Raw genomic sequence first — 21,233 nt, forward strand, 5'->3', positions numbered from 1 at the left:
GCACTTCATGTGCTGTAGCTTTTCCAGCGGTACCTCTACGTCTTTATGATTTCAGATAAAAAAAAAAACACCTTAATCCCATATGCGATCAGTCTCCAGCAAACCACCTATTAAAAAGGTGCTGGAAATATATCTGAGCACCGCAAGAACATGTGGTCAATAGTCGGTGTACAAGACTTACCTCGCTAAGCCGGCTTATACTTTAGCTCATAGCACTTCTAAGCTTCTTAACGAGTAAGCTCAAACTGAGCTAATTATTCATGGACAGCCTCCGTCTCAGGGAACACAGCCAGGATGAGTACCTAAAATTATGAATTTTGAACTGTAACATATGGAAACTGTAATTGACAAACCATGCAGGAAACATCTGCCCCTGCTTTATACACTATAAAAGTATCACTGCTGTCTACTATGCTTATTATTCTGAAAGGTAGTCTTACATCAGGATTTTATCATCCACAATCCTTTGCTTGCGGCTTAGACCCGCAGCTATGATATCTTGATGTTTTAAATTAAAACTGTAAGTCAGCTGGGGCTGTAATTTCTCTCATGTTTTTGTAATTCAAGTCGTTTTTTGTCCCCAAAGATTTAAAAGCTGACTCACACCGTTAATTGTTATTCATCTTAATATGGCTTTCCCATGTGCCTTTGTCATTTTAATGTAGCTACTTCAAAGTCAAAAAATCTCTTTCATGGTGCGTTCTGTTATGTTGCTCACTGTCATTAGAATTGGGAACATGTTTTATCATCAGATTAGAGGACGAAACTGGAGTTTGTCAAGATTTAAAACTAATTATCCATTTCCTGAATACTAATATTTGATTAGTAGTCCACGGTAAATATTGCTTGTGTAAATTAGTAGAGCACTGTACAGTATTTCTGTGAATATACAGTATTCGATGCCAAACATGTCATTCTCATTTACCCTCATATTTTCATATTGGCATTTCATGCTCAAGGAAATATTGTGTGCATCTGCTGATTTATTCATTTACAGCTGCATCCGAGTTCCCAAAATAACAGACATATTTTAATTTCATACCATTAGCGGAGATACTTCATCACATTTACATTCTAAATCCTGCTTAATCTTTTTTCTTTTCTTTTCAGGCACGTCTACATTGATTTTCCCATGTATGTAAATTGCTTGCTGAGGCACTTCATCACCGCACTGACAACTTTGTAACTTCATTCTGGTTATCAGCATATTACCGAAAAACTAATTTATGACAGACAATTGGATCACCTGTGAGGATCACTGTTGCGCAAAATAAACATAATTGTCTATGTAAAATTCTACAGTAATCTGATCCAACATGATTAACAGGGAGTTCCTAACAATGACAAACTCCCAGTCAAACATATTTCTGTGAAAATAATGACTTATTTGAATAGAAGTGGAACCGGCTTTAGTATGGGAACCATAATGAACGTCATTCCATTTGCAAGGTGGGAAAATGGTGAAAACTGTGCATTAGCTGCTTTTCATAAACGATGACTAAATTAAGTAGCAACAAAGTACCACTTTTCATGAGTAGATGCAATGCTAAATTGTGATGCTATCAGCCAAATTAAATGCAAATAGTATGCAAAATACTGAAGAGAAAAATCACCTTCCTATGTAGCATGTCTGTGTATGAGAACAGGGCGTACATAATGTGGAAAGCTACAGTCAACTCCTGACAGCAACTGAAGGTAGTGATGTATGGACTGCATTAAATGATGCATGACTCAAAATAGAAAACCTATTTTCAAACACAATGATGAAACTTTTCCATTATTCACATCTGATATATAATTACAGCATCAACATCAGGATGTACAGTGCATGTGCAACCATCACATCACATGCATTATAGTCAGTCCAATTAGGCCCACTATGGTGTACTTATTTAGCAACCACTTTGATGCTTGATACTGTTGGGACCCACCATCAAGATGGTGACCCCACATGAAATCAGTCACATGATCCTTGACCCATGGACTGGATTGGCTACTGTAGCATGATGACTCATTCACACCTACTTGTGAAATTCATCCAGGATAAAATCAAAGGGACCCCCTTCGTTCTTCCTCTTCTCCTTCTCTTTCCCTTGGCCTCCCCTGCAGCAGAACCAGCTGCCCTGCAGGAGGTCAGCTCTTGGCCTTTTCACCCTGCTCTCCCTACAGATCAGAAGCTGTCGAAGCAGCTCTGCTCTGATCTATGAACTGTTAGCAAACAGACATAGAAACACAAGGAACTTCCTTCTAAGGCAGAAGATGCAAGAGCCTGCCTTTCGACCAGCTAACTTCAAGCAACAGGAGCAGAGAAGTTTGCACCAAGCTACCAAGCTGCAGAAACAGGACCTCCAGTGAAATAGCTCAACATCTAGCCAATACATGCACTGGCACAACATTTAGTGCAGACATTTATGGTTCACAGATGTTAAGACCTAATGACTTTAGTGATCCTCTTAACCTTTATTTTAGTGCCACTGTTGTTTTTGTTGTTGCTTTTTTAAATGTCTCGACAACTTTTGGATGGATTGCCGTGATATTTGCTACAGACACCCATGGTCCAAATGACCAATCCTGATAACGTTGGTGATTAGGTTAGCAGTGCCTAAGTACAGCTTTAAAGAGCCGCTGACATGACTGTACATTAATTTTGTGTCATTTAGCTTATTGATTTTGCACTCACACACCTGCCCTCAGATAATGACGAGACAAGCAAATGCTTTAGATTTTTAATCCAAGATTCCAGAAATAACACAATGTTATTTTTTTCAAGTATTACTAAGCCCTCATTCAACTATTCACAACCATTAAATTCACAATCTCAGAATTTTTTTTCTTTATTGTTTCAAGGTTGAAACAACCCTTTGACTTGTATTAAATATCAAATTACATCAATGAACAGCATGATCTAAATATTATAACTCCTGAAGTAATTACACTAGTCTTTTTTCAGTTAAATGAAAACGACCTCTCAGAGATGTTAGGTAAGCCATTAATGGTGCTAAACGCGAGATTGGGAGCATTTCTATTGCCTCCGCACAGCTCTCAACATGGCGACAGCTGAGGCGGCGGCTCTTAGCGAACGGTGCAAACAACGCTAACAGTGAAAACAAAGGCAACAGTGCACACAGAGCTAATGGCGTGATGGTGGGGCACGCTCACATGCACAAACATGCACTAAAATAAAAAATGCGTGGCCGGCTCTGCTATGTCAACAAAGCAAGGAGAAGCTCAGATTTAAGCACACACAGAGGGACAGTGACTTCATTCTCTGCTCAGGTAGACATTACTCCACTATATCTTTACATAGCGGGTAGTTGTTTGCTGCTATATTAATGCTCTTGATATTGTATAGAGCACCTTTAAATATTTAATTTTGCACTGTATAGGATTCTAGGCAATAAAAATGATGTAGAAATACCAGGCTGGGGACATCATTACGGCAGCTACTGTGCTGCTCTGTTTATGTTTGTATCAGGTGAACTACATGGTCTTAGGCCACACAAAAAGTAGCCTATTTCACCTGGAGCCAAATCATTTGAAGTCTATTAAGTGTGCTTGGACCAGAATGATAGAGCTGTAGTCTCATCAACCATATGTTAGGCCACCGATTAAAACTGGAGACACGCTGAGAGACGCTTTCCCCCTCAAGTCAAACACGGAGGTGCAGCTGTTTTGGGTAAGGCTTGTTTTACATCTCCAAGTCTCTTTATTGCATATCTAATTGAAAGGGACATTTGATTTAAAGTTGCACTGCCTTGCCAACACATAACCTGCTTTGAAAGCCGGTACAGTGCCTTTTTAAATCAGCTTCCATCAACATATTATTAAACAAACGTTCATGATTTTCTGTCATAGGTTAAGATGAAGCATAGCGAATCAGAGCATGTCGCGCAAAATGCCATTCCTTCCATGTTTTGTCTGATAAGGGTTTCACTTTCTAACAGCTTTAAAGGTTATTTTGTACAGTAAAATACAGTGGAGAAAGATGTGCTGTATAACAAAGTGTCCCTCCCTGCTGGATTGAAACACAGCATATCACGATTACATGGCCCACACTTTATCCAGCTGAGCCACCAGGACGCCACAAACACCTAAGAGGTTCGAGGGATGCTTGCTGCCATGGCAACGCAGTAAACAACACTGACGAGTCTACAAAGGACAGAAAACCAAAGAGCGTGAGCAACAATGCCACATGAGTGAAATAAAACTAAGTCCATTTTCAATAGACTCAAAAGTGATCGGAGAGTCTCAGGAAGGAAATCTACTCAAAGCTCATCATTCCACATTATTCCACTAATGCAGCATTTTTATTTTTTCGCAGAAAAGTGAAAAAGTAATGAGGCAATATGTCTGTATTTCTTTTCCCCTAAATATTGCCAGTGAATTTGGTCTCCGTGCATTTCACAAAGCTTTAGCAGACGCACGTTAACATTTGCATTTTAATCCCAATCATTTCTTTGAGTATATGATTTGAAATTGAATTTTCTTGCGGCTACGTTTAATGATCACAGGGGACATAATTGAAGACCGTAAAATGCACAACGGATTTCACCGTCTAATACGATGACATCTCTTCCCCAAAGCTACTCAACTGACAGCCAGCTGCCAAGTGTCTTGCTTGCTCAGCTGTCTAACCAAAACATTACTGATATGTCAAAATTCAAAGACTTTCGCAGTCAGAAGAAATACAGGAATTAACATTTGTGTCATTTATTTCGAAAAAAGTAAACATTCAACAGTGGTTCATTGGCTATGATTCTTACTGTAACAGTTAAGGCACTAAAATGATGGCACATGGTCAATAATACAAAATAAACAACAACAAAAAATGTCAGTAAAGCTCCATCATCAGACTCTGACCTGTATACTCTCATGTATAAAACAAAATAAATAAAAATTGTCCATTAAAGGTGCAGGGTGTAGGATTTGGCGACATCTAGCAGTGAGGTTGCAGATTGCAACCAACTGAAACTTCTCCCGTGTGCCAAGCGTGTAGGAGAACTATAGTGGCCGATGCAAAAACGTGAAAACGTCCCTATCTAGATTCAGTGTTTGGTTTGTCTGTTCTGGGCTACTGTAGAAACATGGCCGCCGGCTCTGTGAAGAGGACCCGCTCCCTATGTAGATATAAACGGCTCATTCTAAGGTACCGAAAACACAACGATTATTATTTTCAGGTGATTATACACTAATGAAAACATAGTTATTAATATTATATTCCATTTATGCCAATAGATCCCCCTAAATGCTACACACTGTTCCTTTAAGACAAGTGCAGCGTATTTATAAATAACTTAGAATAACCTTAAAGCTAGCTGTGCAATTTCAGCTTTTAACATTCATTGCAAGTTCTATCAAAGTCAGCCAAGGATATCTTCAAGTTTTACTTAGGTTTCTTTCCAGAACAATTTGTCCACATCCTCTGGAGAGAGGACGGATCTGTTGGCAGTAACAATGTCTCCAGCATTTGAAAAAAACTACTTTCTGGGGACAGAGGTAGCGTGATCTCCTCAGAGTTGAAGATTGGGCCAAACAGTTCAGCCAAGGCTGACTTCTTTACAAGTGGAGATGATGATGAGGTCTGTGAGTCTGCTACCGCTGCATTCACTGTGGCTCCATTCTGCAATATGAAATGACAACAAATTTAAAGAGACAGTTGCCATTATTTATTTCATATATACTTTAACAGAGCCTTTTACTAGTTTAAAAAATAATAACCTTGATATAAAATAAATGAAATACCTGCAATCTCTACAGTGAGGCAGATTCTCTTACGGCACGCAATATCCATGTAAGGGAGGGTTCTGAACCTCGGATTAAACACTGTGCATTTGTTGTGGAAGAGTTGAGTTCAGGGTCACAGTAACTGTCTGCATCATTTGATTCCATGGATTTCAGGATTTGAGATGTAGAAGGTATAGCTTCAGAGCTCATTATTGCTGTGAGAGTTTTCGGGGGTTTAAGGACCTCCATCACATCCTCTGCCACTCTCACATCCTGGTCGGACAAATGAACATGTCTCTTTTCTTGAGTGCTTTTTCTGTCAATGCAGAGTAAATAGCTGCTTGCGGTTTTAAGTAACGTTCCATCATGTCATAACTGGAGCTGAAGTGGGTGGGAACATTAGCGTTAGTCACTGCTTCTTCGCGGTCTGATCTGCAGTGAGGGGCTGCTTGTCTGTGTGTCGTTCCGCTAATCGACACATTCGGGTGATGCCGTCGTAAATGACTTAGCATGCTCAAGTGTTTCCACAGACACTGTACAGTTTCGCTGTAATGCTCCCATACAGTGGATTTTGGGAGGATCCTCCAGCTCTGGTCTATCGTTTGTGTTTGACATTCCAACGACGGCGACTAACGACGACTAACCGGACTGCCAAAAACTTTCTGGATAGAATTCACACTCTAGAATCGCTGCAGGTGCGAGAACGTAGACATAAATTTACTATTTTGACAGTAACTGTTTGGGCGTACCAAACCGTAAGTCGCATACCGAACCAAACATCCTGTACCGAACAGTTTGGGGCAAATACACAGTCCCTTACACCCCTAATAAAGACATTCATTTCATTTCATGATTGGCTCTGACACATAAGGCTGTGATGTACTCCATATTCTACATGAACACATGTTCCCCCAGCTTGTTAATGATAGTACATTTGATTCAGACTTCAAAGCACTTTGCATGCATTTAAAATACAGTCATGATGGTTGCAATGACAGCACAGAAACATATTGTAATTCAATTTCAATCCCCTGTTTATATAATATAAACGATGGACTGGCGACCTGTCCAGGGTGTACCCTGCCTTCGCCCAATGTCGGCTGGGATCGGCTCCAGCCCCCCCGCGACCCCTAACGGGATAAGCGGTTGCAGATGGATGGATGGATGGATGGATGTTTATATAATAGTGTTATTAAAAAGCCTGTGTAGTCTAAATACAGTCAAGTCAAGACACAATGCAGGCGCTTAACTGCTGAATGTCTTATCACAGTCACTCAATCGACTTCTCCTCCCCACCATGGATCAAAGGGGTATCCATCTGCTATTACTGAGCAAATGCCACGTCTTTCAGTTAGAGGATTTCTCAGACGTTATCTTCTTTTCATCTTGAACCGGAGCTTTATTTCCTCTGAGACATGCACTCACAAAGCAGCACCCAATCATCTAGCGAAACAAACAAAGTGCGAGACAAGAGGAAAGGGCAATTGTTTTAAGTTTTATATTTCACGCTTTGTCATTTTACCAATTAGATAATGTATTTGTGTCGTTTATGGATGCTTTATTAGAAAAACGTAAGGTGACAAGACGCCACGCTGAGTCAATAATTGTTGTTGTTGAGATTCAAATCTTGCCTCAGTGCTGAGCTCAAGCATGGAAATCCTAACAAATCTACGTTAAGTTGCCTTCGGTTAGGAGGATTAATAATTAGAGACACTGACAGAAAAAAGCTCCCTAAATTAACATCACATCATCTCTGCAGTGTGATCTTGGACCCTTTCGGTGAGATTTGTGTACATGAATAATATTTTCCTAAAGTTATGAAAACTAGAGAGGCAGTTTACTAATCTTTGAAGTGACACTTTCTCAAGTTGATTCTTTTATAACACATTTTGTGAAGAATGAGACACTGGACTCTTTGAATACATATAAAATAGCAGTGGTATCTTTATTTGAAAAGTCCATCTAATATGTTGCTCTGTTCCATTAAGTTGATACTTAAGTATAGAAATGAAGCACATAATTGATTAACAAATTAGTTGATCAGAATAAAATGTATTAATTTGATAACTGATTAATTGTTTCAGTCATTTTTCTGACAAATATCCCATCCCATATGCAGCTTCTCAACATTTCTTTTTATTATATGATAGTAAACTTAATTAGGGCTAAAACAATTAGTCAATTTATTGTTGATTCTGAAAAACAAGCTGCAACTATCTTGATATGATTAAGCATTTAAGTCATTTTTAAAGAACAAACAGTGAAAAATTGCCAATTAATGTGTGGTTCCAGCTTCTTAAATTAGAGGGTTTGCTGTTTTTCTTTGTCGTCTATCATTGTAAAGTGAATATCTTTGGGTTTTAAAATTTTGGTCAAACAAAACAAGACATTTAAAGATGTCATCTTGGATTCTGGAATGATGTGATTGTTGGCATTTTTTCACAGTTTTTGACATTTCTTTGATTAATTGATTTATCTTTAAATGTCATATTGTGTATTTATTGTGCTATTGCTTTATGTTTTCATGTTTTTATGCTATATTGCAGGTAAACATTTTTCCTGTTGTGGGACAATAAAGATCTGAACTGAACTTATTAATGAATCAAAAAAAATAACAGGCATATTAATCAATAATGAAAATTATGGTTAGCTACCCCCCAAAAACTGAATATCTTTGGGTTATGGACATTTTTTGCTTTTTCTGGACATTTTAAAAGACCAACCAATTAATAAATTAATTGAAAATGAATATTATTGTTTGTACTGTAAGCCCTACTTCAGTGTCAGATTGAAGTAAAAAGGCACTCAAACTAACTGAGATGTGTGGAATAGAAGCGATTAGAGCTGCAACAATTAGTTGATTATTGATTAGATAGCCAGGCAATTAATCTGCAATTATTCTGATAATAAATCAACGTCAATGATTATTTAGTTTTACTTATTATTTTATAACAAAAATCTCGCACATTCCATCATCTGAAATATAAGAATTTGCTATTTTTTCTGGTTTATATCAATGTAAATATATATCGTTGGGTTTTGGACTGTTGTTTGGACAAAACAAGACAGTTGATGATGTCACCTTAGACTCGGGATAGTCGGCAGATTCATTGATAATGAAAATAATTGTTAGTTGCAGCACTAGAAGCGGCGAGAAAATATTCCATCAAGAGGAAACCTCCCTGTACTTATTAATTTACCTCACTAAAAGTACATGCTAAATAAAGCAGTAACTACTACTGAAGCATCATAAGTAAAAGCACTCAGAGAATGGACCCGTTGGACTCTCAGGAGGGTTGATTTAAGATTGTCCGTTTTAAAGGCTCATACCAGCAGCTATCACATCAGACAAATGTAGTCAAGCAAAAGTTCAGCCAATATTCCCATTTGAAATGGAGTGAAGAATACATAACATCCAGAATGGTAAACCTGAGGTCAAGTAAAAATATCTCACAGTAAACATACTGTCTCCGCTGAGTTAAAGAAGACACAAAGCTCTTGAGTCTTCAACCATCCATCCAAACATCCAGGCAGAGACTGACACGCTTTATGAATGTCCTTTACATCACTAATCTTGGGCACCACAAATGAGGCCCTTTGCGTCAATAGACACCCATCCCACAACGACTACATCCAGTCATCATCTGTCAAGTCTCTCGATAGAGAAAGTAGTTTGTCAGACCGATCTAATGAACTGATCTAGCTGGAGCGAAAGTGCATCATCAATAACCGTAAGCAGGGACGGCTCTGAGTCCGAAAGGCCAAAAGCATGCAGCCATTGCCTGCTGGAAGACGATCACTCTTTAAAGAGATTATCACTTTACATTGCCCGGCTGGTTCGTTTGCTACTTTGCAACATAGTACTATTGATGTTGGTATCAAACCATAAAGCTTTCATATCGTTTCACGTCTCAGCACCGCTCATATGAGCATAATATACAGCTGACCTTCTACCGGGCTCTGTTTTCCCTGACACGAGTTTGGTTGGCATGTCTCAATGCGTCTTGACAGACAGGTACGCTGAGGGCTGCGACTGTGATGCCACTGCTGTTTTTCTTTCAACGGTGGAGTTTGAGTTGGTGTAGCTTTTGTTTTGTCCGTTCGTATCTCATGTAAGTCAACGTCACCCACCTGCCCCTCAGTGCAGGCCCTTACAGATGACTCCCTACATCACAAAAGATTCAATCGAGTACACGCCATGCCATGGCATGCTAGACCACTCTTCCTTTGGCAGATTTGTCTTATATAAGCATGGCAGTTTAGAAATTGGGCAGTTTAGAAAAAAAACAACAGTGCTGTGGTTTAATTGGACTCAGGAGAGAGATTTCCATTTGTAAGATAGCAGTCTATTGAGCGGAATATTACCTTTGCAATGGACAGTGCTTGCACATGTTTATTAGAGGAAAATCCTCATTTCTTTTAAAAAATGCCAGAACCCTCACATTAGCATTTACATTTATAATATTTGGCAGACAGGCTTATCCAGAGTGACATTCACCACTGTTCAGTATTCATAATTGAGACAACAGCATCAACTGAAGGCATTTGGCAGCGACCTGATCATCCCAGCATTCAGCTGGCCGTAAGTGTCCTACAGAGAGTAAACTGGTGTGCTGGACTAACAAGCTTCAACTCATTCCCTTGAACAGATTTCCATTTATGTAGGATACAATGGGCAGTCACACTTCACTTACTACAATATAGGATGCTGTCTTTATTGTAGAAAAGGCCGGACAAATTGCTAACATTGTCAGCAAGGCAATTTCTTTAAACCTAATGGTAAAGTAGTACTTTCCGTTGTATTATATTTGTATAGCAAAAAGGCATTGCACAAGCTTTAAGCACAAGTAAGGTGCAGAGATTGTATCATTATAGTCTATCATAGACTATATTTGGCAAGCTACGTTGTGACTTGTAGCTTGCAAAAAGCACAGTGTGCACTTGATGCACTTCACATGAGCCTCCGTTCCAAGAGGAATAAAGATAGTTTTTTGGATATTGTCACTGCCCCCACTAAGGGACAGAAGCATCCTCAAAGAGGTTTTGACAGAAATCCTCTTTAAGGCCCTGGGGATTTTTTTTTTTTTTTTTTTCTTGAACTCCTGTTTTCAACAATGTCTCTGTTCACTCTCTGGAAAATGGTGTAATGACCGAGTTTTAATCACAGTACATTGTAGAGTTGAACACAATTACACACCAAATGTATTGCCATTTAACAGTTTTATAGATGCTTTTATGTCAAGTTTCTCCTTGGCTTATCCCATCACGGGCTAAAGCAGCCTCTGTTAATATGTACAAATTACCCAAATAGCCCAGAAAATAAGCTAAAACACAAAGAGAAGGTCTAAGAGACAGTGACTCCAGGGAAAGGCACACATTTTTGTGCGCTTTGGAAGCGTTATTAGGCACAATAAAAACTATTAAATACTGCCAACAATGTTGCCAAAATAAAAATAAACAAAAGAAAATCCCAAATTATACTACATGCTAATTCTAAGCAGGTTTAAAGTATGTAATGACAAAAACACAAACTCAAAAAAGTCACAAACACTTGATTTTTGAGCGTGCTGTTGATGTACATTATCCTTCCACAATGCAATGCATAAATGAATTGTGAATGGAGATAAAACAGCTGCAGAAATATATTGGAAAAGAACAACAACAACAAAAATAACAAGTATTACATTTTCATAAATATGTTTTGCTTTCTCTCTGTAATGCTGAAAGTTTTGACAATGGTATTTTAAATATGATGTCTGACTGATATGCAATGATGCACGTCTTGTATCATTTCCTGTTATAAAAAAAGGTAATGTTGGTTTCTTGTAGGGAAGTGCATTCCAAGCAAAAATACTATTCAAAAATCACTGGGAATTATTCGATTATAATTAGAATAATAACGCATTGGCCAAAATGCAATCTGGGAACCCACCGGCTATCATTTGACGATGATTTAGCTATTTATTGTGCTGGGCTGCTTGTGAAACAATCCAGTCGTACACGTCGTCTCTCAACTCCAACTCCAGGCTCACGTCTCAAGTTGTTAATCGGACTGTAAACAATGAGCAGTGCACGGAAAAGGAAGGCTTTGCCCGGATATCCGCTGGCTACACTGGAAACCCAGAAATATAGCCCTTTGTCCCCAGAGGCTTATGCGTCGTCAGACCGATAGCTTATGGGTTCTGAGATTAGTTTCTTGTATACTAATTGCAAGATCAGTACACTATAAAGATGTGTGATAATTAGTATGAAGTATGGAATTGGGACACAGCATAAATTTTGGTCGATAAGGGCCCTAATTCGCCTCGGGTGGACTTGGATGAATGGATGGATACATACTGTACATTAAATGCATGGATGGAGTTTACATCAACACATGCATTGAAAGGACTGAGAATGGGTTCTGACTTACCCTGAAAAGGAGTTATAGCTGTATCATGTAAATTATATTATGCTAATCTATGCTACTCAGCATGGCCACCCAGTGAATGCATGCAACATATGACAATTTCATGCTCTGCAGGATTTATACGGTCGACTAAACAGCCTGTCAGTCTGTGGACACACGGGAGTCACTGGACACATTCCAAGGGTACAAAAATCAATCCCTAGAAACAAGCCCATAAATATAACCAAAATGAAGTATTACTGAAATTAACTCAGTGCTGGAATCAGTACATCAGTAACAGCTCTCGTAATTAAGAGCTAAACTTCAGTGAACTATTTAGAAACAAGGATAGGAACATCCAATAGATGTTGATCTTAGGGATGGATTTTTCTGAGCCGGGCTTCAAGCTCGGTGTCAGCAAGAAATCCACCAGGCTTAAGTGTCCTTCTGCTCATGTATGTGTAATAATGTGCTGATCGATGAGTTATACTGCTTACTTAGGAGAAGTGCAGCCAAATAGACCACGCTGCACAAACTCTTCATTCAGTAGGTCATTTAACTAAGCAGTTTTCTTAATTTCACATTAACATTGGGGGAGAAAATCAAACACTGTTTGTAGCACACGCATTTTTCTCTGCAATGACCATGATAAAGCCATTTTACATCCATTGCTTTCACGGAAAAATAGATCAATACATATTTGTGCTGCATTTCTTCAGAAACTGTTCTCAGCTGTACCTTAAATCTTCTCTGAGGAGAATGTGCTCAGTATTTCAGAGTTATAAAGCTTTCGGAGGTGTCAAAGATTTACACAGCAATAATCTGCAGCTTTGCACTAATATAGTGCAGCACACCTTGAGATAAGCCTGCTAGGTTATTATTGTTTCCAAAAAAGCTAAAGGCAGTAAATTATCAGTTCGTGAATCTTGTGTGCATATTAGATAAATTTCAAATAACACATGCACCAAAGCGTGCACTGAAGTACAACTTATTCCGTGGATTCGGGCCAAATGTGCTGATATTCTGCTGCTGCTGTTTCTTTGAGATAATATATTTTTCATCGCCCTAAAGATGTGCTTTTTTATCTGATGGTCCAGCCTAGTTAGACTATTATCAATGCAGCAGTGCTTCACTTTAAGGCACCAATGAAATTCTCCTCACAGACACGTAGACAAAAGGGAGAGATTTAATCAAGGTGAGCTGAATTTTTCCGCTATTGTTTGTCAGCTGCAAAAAGCAAGAAATCAAGATGCCTGATTGTGAATCTCTCAGAATTAAACATGCTCTTTGATTAGAATATGAGGACTTTATGGAAATATTAAAGCACAGAAAGAAATTTATAATATTCTGTAATTCCTCTTCCCCTATATGTAAAAAATAGCATATTGTGGTTGCAGATAGGGTCTGAAATTAACATTTTTCACTGCCTGCCGCTGTGGCAGGCAAGTATTTTTTTTTTTGTCTGTCACTCAGAAATGTTATCTGCCACTTTTGAAATCCATGCGCTAATTGAAGGTATAACATTTAAGATCTGGTGTCATTCAATGTTTAATATATTTTACATAAAAAACATTATATGCATGTTAAATTACGAATTACCCCGTAGCTTCCAGGGAATGCTAATTTTCGGGGGGTGGGAGGGTAGTGTACACAGTACTGTACTGTACTTTGATATGTCATCTATAGTGGTTATTTGCATAAAAAAACACAATTTAAATGATTATGATTATTTAAATATTTGCTATTTAATATAAATCTTGCCATTTGTAGTTTTAATGATGTATTATAAACTTAAACAGATCATATTTCCCTCTGTAACATCTACACTATTTTATATTGCCCCTCCTTCATACAACTGGATTCACTCGCCAAAAACTACATTTTGCGAGATTACATTTGAACACATCATGGTAATGTTGTAATTTACCTTTGCCCAATACTCATTTTTACTGAACAGAGAATGAACGCACCACAGTGTAACTCAATGGAACCTCCATTAACGTTATTTAGCCAAGCAGGACTGTGCTGCTCAGCGGCTTCTAACAGGTAACGTTACTAACTCTCCTCCTGACGATTTCAACATGGATTTGTTGTTCACAGTGTAGCATTATCAGGGTAAAAACAGGGTGCGTCCCCTCAGGTTTAGTAATGCCATGCTGTGGAGCATGCTGTGGCTCTGGTCTCAAACAAAGGAAACCTGATACAGCGTGCGTATGCGTCATTGTGCATGTGTAACTGTTGGAAAGCATAAAAGGAATCAATAGTCACGGAGGCATGAGATGCCAAGGAATCGGACAACTAGGAACCGGTTCTCAACGAGAATTCTTTGTTCCCATCCCTAACCTTTTACCTGCCTGCCAAAGTGGTGGCCTGACGATTTCAGAGAATTTACCCGCATTTGGCGTGTGGCGGATGCCAATTTCAGACCCTGGCTGCAGATCATCAAACAGCATAAACTGAAACATATCTAGTTCCCACAACTTTCCTGGAACAACATGCACAGATTCTTTGAAAAGACAAGACCAGATAAAAATATGGTCAGATATTATTCACAGACTTTTTGTTTTTGCGCTGGGCTGCTTGATTATGCATGTGTCTCTCTATTAAAGCCAAACATTCAACCGAACAGAGAAAACAGAAAGTGAAGGTTGAGGCTCTTAACCGTTCACTCCACTGGAATAGTTAATGCTTCCGCGGTCTTCCAGCCTTTAATAGGCGGCAGAGTTAGACCTCTCCAATGAGGCCGGTGCAGTCTGATGAAGAGCACGCCGCACGACTTTCTGACAAACAAATCAATATGTAAGGACAGAATGATCTCTCATCACGGTGGCATATTCAGCGGGAGTAATTCATGGGAGGCATTATCTTTTTCCTAATGTCTCAGTCGAGGATGAATAGTGGATTAAATGCACTACATTTTTGTCCAATGCTTCTTACTTCAGAAAGGAAAGTCTTAATAGGACTAGTAAGGCCTGTGGTAATAAGCGCTGCACAATAATATATTGTTCTTATGCATTATTTAATGGCACTGTGGGGAAGATAGTGTTTGTGTGCATTTCAAATTCTGTATGAGAGCATGTAGCTCCTTTAATTGGCTCTCTCAAGAGAGCCAAAGGGAAATGCTGTTCTGGCAGAAGATATTGATCAATATGACCAGATGCAGCTACTGAAAGCATGATCTAAATCAGTGTCACCTTCAGGTAAACAGCAGAAGACTAGAAGCTGCAGCTGAAGACATCACTGGATGTTTACTACTATGCTTCACTCAGCTAGGGTTGTCGCAGTAGTCTACGTTACCGGTGTTACACGGTGTGACACGGTGTTATGCGGTGTTACGTGGTGTTTGGGCAAACACCAATTACATTACTTGCCCACCGCCACCACCGTCGTTTTGCTTTTTTTATAGAAATAAAACCCATTTAGTTCATTTTCACATATCAGCCGTGTTATCAATACATAGTAGGACGACGGATGCTACAAACTGAAAGAGAAAGTGTCTACTCCGTACTGTGTCTAGCAGACGTCAGATTTCACACACACGGGACGAGAGAGAGTTAACGGACAAGGATTTGGTGTCAAAGCGAAGAGCAAAAGGGCCTATTTTACAATATTTTGGATTCAAACCAATGCTATAGGGAACATAACGTTAATGAGGCTATTGCTATGCAGAGGACAGAGCGGTCGCAGCCGGTGTGCGTGGCGCAGTGTCGGGTGGAAACTTGCAGCCCAGTAGTGAAAGCTGGACCGGAGAGGCCAGACACAGCCATCTGACGTTAAAGATCAAAGTAAGGGCCCTACATATATTGTAGGGCTGTGTATTGCCAAGAATCTTACGATACGGTACGCATCGTGATACTGGGTTAACGATTCAATATATTGTGAGATATTGCGATACTGTAAGCAAGGCGATAACTAGGAAAACTGTCATAGTATAAAGGACATAGCAGAAATACACTATTTTAGAATAGGCAAAAATAACACATTTATACTGCATGCAGAAAACTGCATGGGTTTTATCCCAAACTGCATGTGATTATCATAAAGTGGGCATGTCTGTAAAGGGGAGACTCATGGGTACCCATAGAACCCATTTTCATTCACATATCTTGAAGTCAGATTTCAAGGGGCCCCTTTGAAAATGTCCATGACCGTTTTTCCTCGCCTAAATTTTGCGCAGGTTCGTAGCGTTATTTAACCTCCTTCCCGACAAGCTAATATGACATAGTTGGTAACAATGGATTCGTTAGTTTTTAGTTTCATATGATGCCAGTATCTTCACTCCAGCTTTAAAACTGAGCCCGCTACAACCTCTGAAAGAGTGTTAAATTAGTGGCATTAAAACAGATTTGCATTAACACGTTATTATTGCGTTAACTTTGACAGCCCTAATTGAGCATCATCTTGTCTTGTAAAATATCGAGTGTAATCTGTAACGCTGGTGTTTTACAAGTTTATTAACTGGTGGGAAAAATTTCCTCACACTACACTCAGCCGCTGTTTCTTGTTTACATAACGATATCATATCACTGTATCTAAATGACCATATAAAGGCTCTGACAGACAGTGTCGGGAGCAGCAGTTAAAGGCTGCCACAGTGCCAGGATGACTGCACCACAGCGGTTCTCGAGGGAGACAGATGCCACTAATAATTGTTTTTATCCGAGGGTGACTGGCTGGTACCATGCAGCAGATCTCATGGGTATAAAATGAGATGCTCCTCTGCAGCTTAAATGCCATATGCTACACAGGTGACATGTTTCTCTCAATTGAATATTTGTGCCCTGATTGTAGCTGCTGTAGACAGGTTGAATACATTATGGTAGCTGCTTACCACTGGGCCTCAGCTGAGTGTTCAATATCATACCACATCCTGCACAGCATTCCTGAACGAATTAGCACTCTAACCTCCATATAGATCTTTATGTGAATCCCTCACTTCAGACAGCTAGCCTCTGAAAATGACTCTCCACTGCTTCCTTCAATAGTCCCCCTATACACCAAGCTCCCATTGTGCATTCCGGTCACACCCTATTGCTCCATTTTACATGTGACGCTCATCGTGTGGCGCCAAGCGGGTCAGATTGTAAGCACCAGCGCTCCTTGTTGTGCGCACCTGTTTTATCAGTCACTGTCAGGGACAAACAACGGCAACTTAGCCGTGGTTAACGTGCATGCTCCGTGCGCATGTTCATGCCCTGTGACAATAAATGACAGGTTTCCTTATTCAGATGTACTGCTCAGATGTGAGGGGCTAAGAGCCTCCGAGATAAAAAGGAGTCATGCTGCAATCATTATTTCCAAAGGTTACCAAGTCAGAATACCAATGTTCTCAAGACGTACAAAACCGTGACCAAGTGCCAAAAATTATTACGTCTATCTACTCCGCTTTATCCTCTTTTATATTATATTTCTGGAAGGTTTTGGAGAGCTTTTGCTGCTTTGATTTTTACCGCAGTTTGTTTCATCTCAATTTATTGACATTGTAAAAAAAAAAAAGTGTTTGCCAGTGCGTTTGATTGACTGTATTTGTAGTGAGTGCAGTTCCATTTTCAACACTGCTAGACCAATGTTGAGAATGAATGTCGCAGGGGACGCGGCCTATCTCAGCATGCAGTGGGGCGAGAGAGGCAAGGTACACTCTGGACAGGTCACAAGTCTAACACAGGGCTAATAAAGTCACATTCACCTTCACACGGGCAAAATAGAGTTTCCAATCCATCTAAAGTGCACGCCTTTGGACTGTGCATGGGTTTATTTTACTTTTCTGTAACTCCTGCAGTAGGGCTGGGCGATATGGCCAAAAACTTCTAACACAATATAGGTCATTTCATATCTCAATAACGATATATATCACAATATGGCATGTTTTCTGGTAATTCAATAAATTAATAGTCTATATGAAATCACCAAATGGTAAAGCATATTTTTGTATACCCCTGTGTGAATTAAATACCTTACAAATGAAAAGTAGAGTATTTTGTCATTAGTATTCAGCCCTATGCACACAAACAGTCTGAGTTAATTGATGCATTCAAACCCAGGACACTCTTGCTGTGAGGCGACATCACACCCAACACACTTCACAAAAAATCAAATTGTGTCCTGATGAGTAAGAAGAAACACTCTTTGAACAGGGTAATCTCTACCTACTGTATCAAATATAGCACATAAGTGATCAATAGCTGTGTTTATGGCTTGTAATATATCACTGCAGTAACCTCTTGGTGTAATATTTTAGTGCTCTTACCCGTTTGCTCTTATTGAAATTCCTGATGCAGCAAAGTTGAAAAGTGGAGTGTGTTTAAATGCCTCTTGAGGCCTATATGTTATTTACCTATGTTTCCTCCGGTGTTCAGTGCTCTGAGTGCTACACTGCTTTTGCCTGTCACTTTTGTAACTCGATAACCTTAAAAAAAAGTAAATTCAGAGGCTATCTCCAGTTTAATTGCTTCAGTGCTTTGGTGGCTACTCCTTTGATCTTTTTGGCTAGTTGTAATTACGCCATTTCTTCAACTTTTTTTTCATGCTTTTGATGCTTCTTGCACTAAATAACTCGAGCTGCCTCGGGAAAAAAACGTCTATCTTGTTCTGTCGAGACTGATAACAACTTAATTGGTGCTTATTTTCTCCTTTCTTTACTGGTTATTTCCTGCGTGCGGAGTGCAGAATTCAAAACATTAACAAGAGGATGGGGCTTTGTATTCACAGACATCACTTCTTTTAAGTAAGTCACTGTTTGCATCATGATATCCTTTGTTGTTTATTTCTAGACAATGCATGAATGCAAAAGGCAGCCTGAGACTTAAATGTGGAAATGAAATTTCCTTCACATAACGAGACCATTGACCCCTCTCAGTTTCATCGCACTACGTATCCTTAATGCTGGGCTCAGACTCTTATCTCTGCACCTTCAAACCAGCACACATTACTGTGTGGTACTGTGATACTTCACATTATATAATAACTATTATAACTGTAGCTTTGAGTAGCTAGAAAAAGTAATCTTTGGAGCAGATGTGTACATTCTGCAATTCTCAGTGTGTAACCATGACTCACTGTAAATTCCTATTTTAATATTCCTTGTACAGAGAACAAAAACAGGTTTGTATGAAGTCTTTTATACTCCCAAACACAGATCAATAGCTAGCACTTGGTGTTATTCTCTCATTCCTGCGGTGCTGATAACCCCTTACTGGTCCTGATTTCATATTGCTAACACATGACACCGGCACCACGGGCAACTGCTGCAACACAATGCAACAGAATGGCAAGGCAGAGAGACCCCATTAATCTCACCCCACGGTCCGTAAACTGCAACCTAGAAAGCAGAAACCCTTGCACACATGGCATCGTCGCTTTCTTTTTTATGCGTTACCTGCTGAGATATGAATTTGTTTCGGCGGTCGTTTCCTGCCTGCGCTAGCGTTGCTAAACATGGAAGTGTCGGCAATAATGCATGATAATGATAATGACCATCCTGCCTGATTTCATTAGGCGAGGCACATGACAGCGAGTGCTGCTGCTGTAACAACCCGCAACACGTTGACAAGACGCGAGCAGCACCACTTTACTGCAACAACACACACACGGCTAGTAAAAAAATGACATCCAAATAGGCTACATAAGAGCCCTGCTGCATGCACTGCTAATTCAAATTACAAATCCAATAAAGGCTCAAGGGTATCAACCCTCCTAAGAAGGAACCTCATTAACCTCTGTTTTTAGGAGTCTTTTCAAGTCCCTTATGTTAAAACCGGTAACCAAACATAATTTCAATTTCCTCTATTTACTCAGCCAGTGAAAAACACTGGGTTCAGCTTTTACTGAAGTACTTTACAATAACAGCAAGTCAAGCCCCTGAGCTAGCTGCTTGTGCTTTTGTTAGTTAGTGAAAGCCTTATATGATGTATACAGTATGGGTTTTTGTATTGCTCTCATAAGAGGCATTTTGAGGGAATATGGAACAATGTCAAGAAGACCTTGTGACAACTTTCATTTTTCATCTTACTGTGCAATTTGACAGCTGTGGAAGAGGTAGTACTCTGCCATGTAGGAACATACAGGCTCACGCAGGGTAGAGGAGGGTGTATACAGCTGGTAGTCACTGTTTTCCAATAGCACTGCAAGCTGCAGTAACACTCACTGCACGCCCTGATGTAGCAACACAGCAGGCCAATGCCTACATCTTCCCTAGGGGATGTCTTGGAAATGTATTATGCGGATAGAGCTACAGTATACGAGGGATGTTCGCTTGACTCTAGTGTAAGCATATTGACATCTAACCCCTCCTCAATCTAACAGATTTACAACCCCGCTACCTCGCACGCAGCCATCCTGGACCCTCACTTTTCCCATCTGTTGTTGCCGGTGTCCTCTGAGTGATAAACAGATATTTCACTGACCTCTTCGGCCCCGTGTGCCAAAATTAGAACAGCCAGAGTGTAACAAACTTCCCCACAATTGCTGAGTTGGAGCTAAGGAGGCCGAGCTTATTGAGTAACCGGAAAATGATGAGAGGGGCTGAAAAATCCCAACTACTGTACAAATTGCCAGCATTCACTCACACGGCGCCCATGAGAACATCATGATGCTGCATCAGTGCTTCTGTAACTCTTTATCATCATCTCTAAAAACCTGCTTAGCTGATTGTCAAGAAACAAGAGATGTGCAGCCCTCTAACTCTCACACACACACACACACACACACACACACACACACACACACACATCCTGCTGAGGCCTCCAACTCACCATGAAATAAAATAATCATCTCTGTATTTAAACTCAAAAGGGACATTAGCAAGTTTTCCTTCATCACTCAAGCTGCCGTGGCTCCACAGTAGAACTGGCCACTCTCTCGAGCAATCAGAGCAATAATCGCCCCTGATGGGGAGGCTTTCAGTGCTGCTGCTAATTTATGAAAAAAAAAAAGTCTTCTGTCTCTCTCTCTGCGTCGTGCTGATGCAGACACGCCCGGGCCATATCTACATGCACTCCTCCCAGACTCTGGGAATTCAACTCATGTGTAAGTGTTTAACCATGTTCATCATTGCACAGTTTTGGAGCCATGGCACAGGCACAGCTACAGTATGAAGGGGCTGTTTTGGGGCCCATCTGACAAG

General features: G+C 39.8%; 1 protein-coding gene across 1 annotated transcript in view; it reads right to left on the minus strand.

The window, feature by feature from the left end:
* The window catches only part of lrfn1 (leucine rich repeat and fibronectin type III domain containing 1), a 132,056-nt gene that overhangs the window by 110,016 nt on the left and 807 nt on the right, over positions 1 to 21,233 (minus strand). The gene's annotated exons all lie outside the window — the stretch shown is intronic.

The sequence above is a fragment of the Sebastes fasciatus genome, chromosome 7, assembly GCF_043250625.1.
Source record: "Sebastes fasciatus isolate fSebFas1 chromosome 7, fSebFas1.pri, whole genome shotgun sequence".
Lineage (NCBI taxonomy): Eukaryota > Metazoa > Chordata > Actinopteri > Perciformes > Sebastidae > Sebastes > Sebastes fasciatus.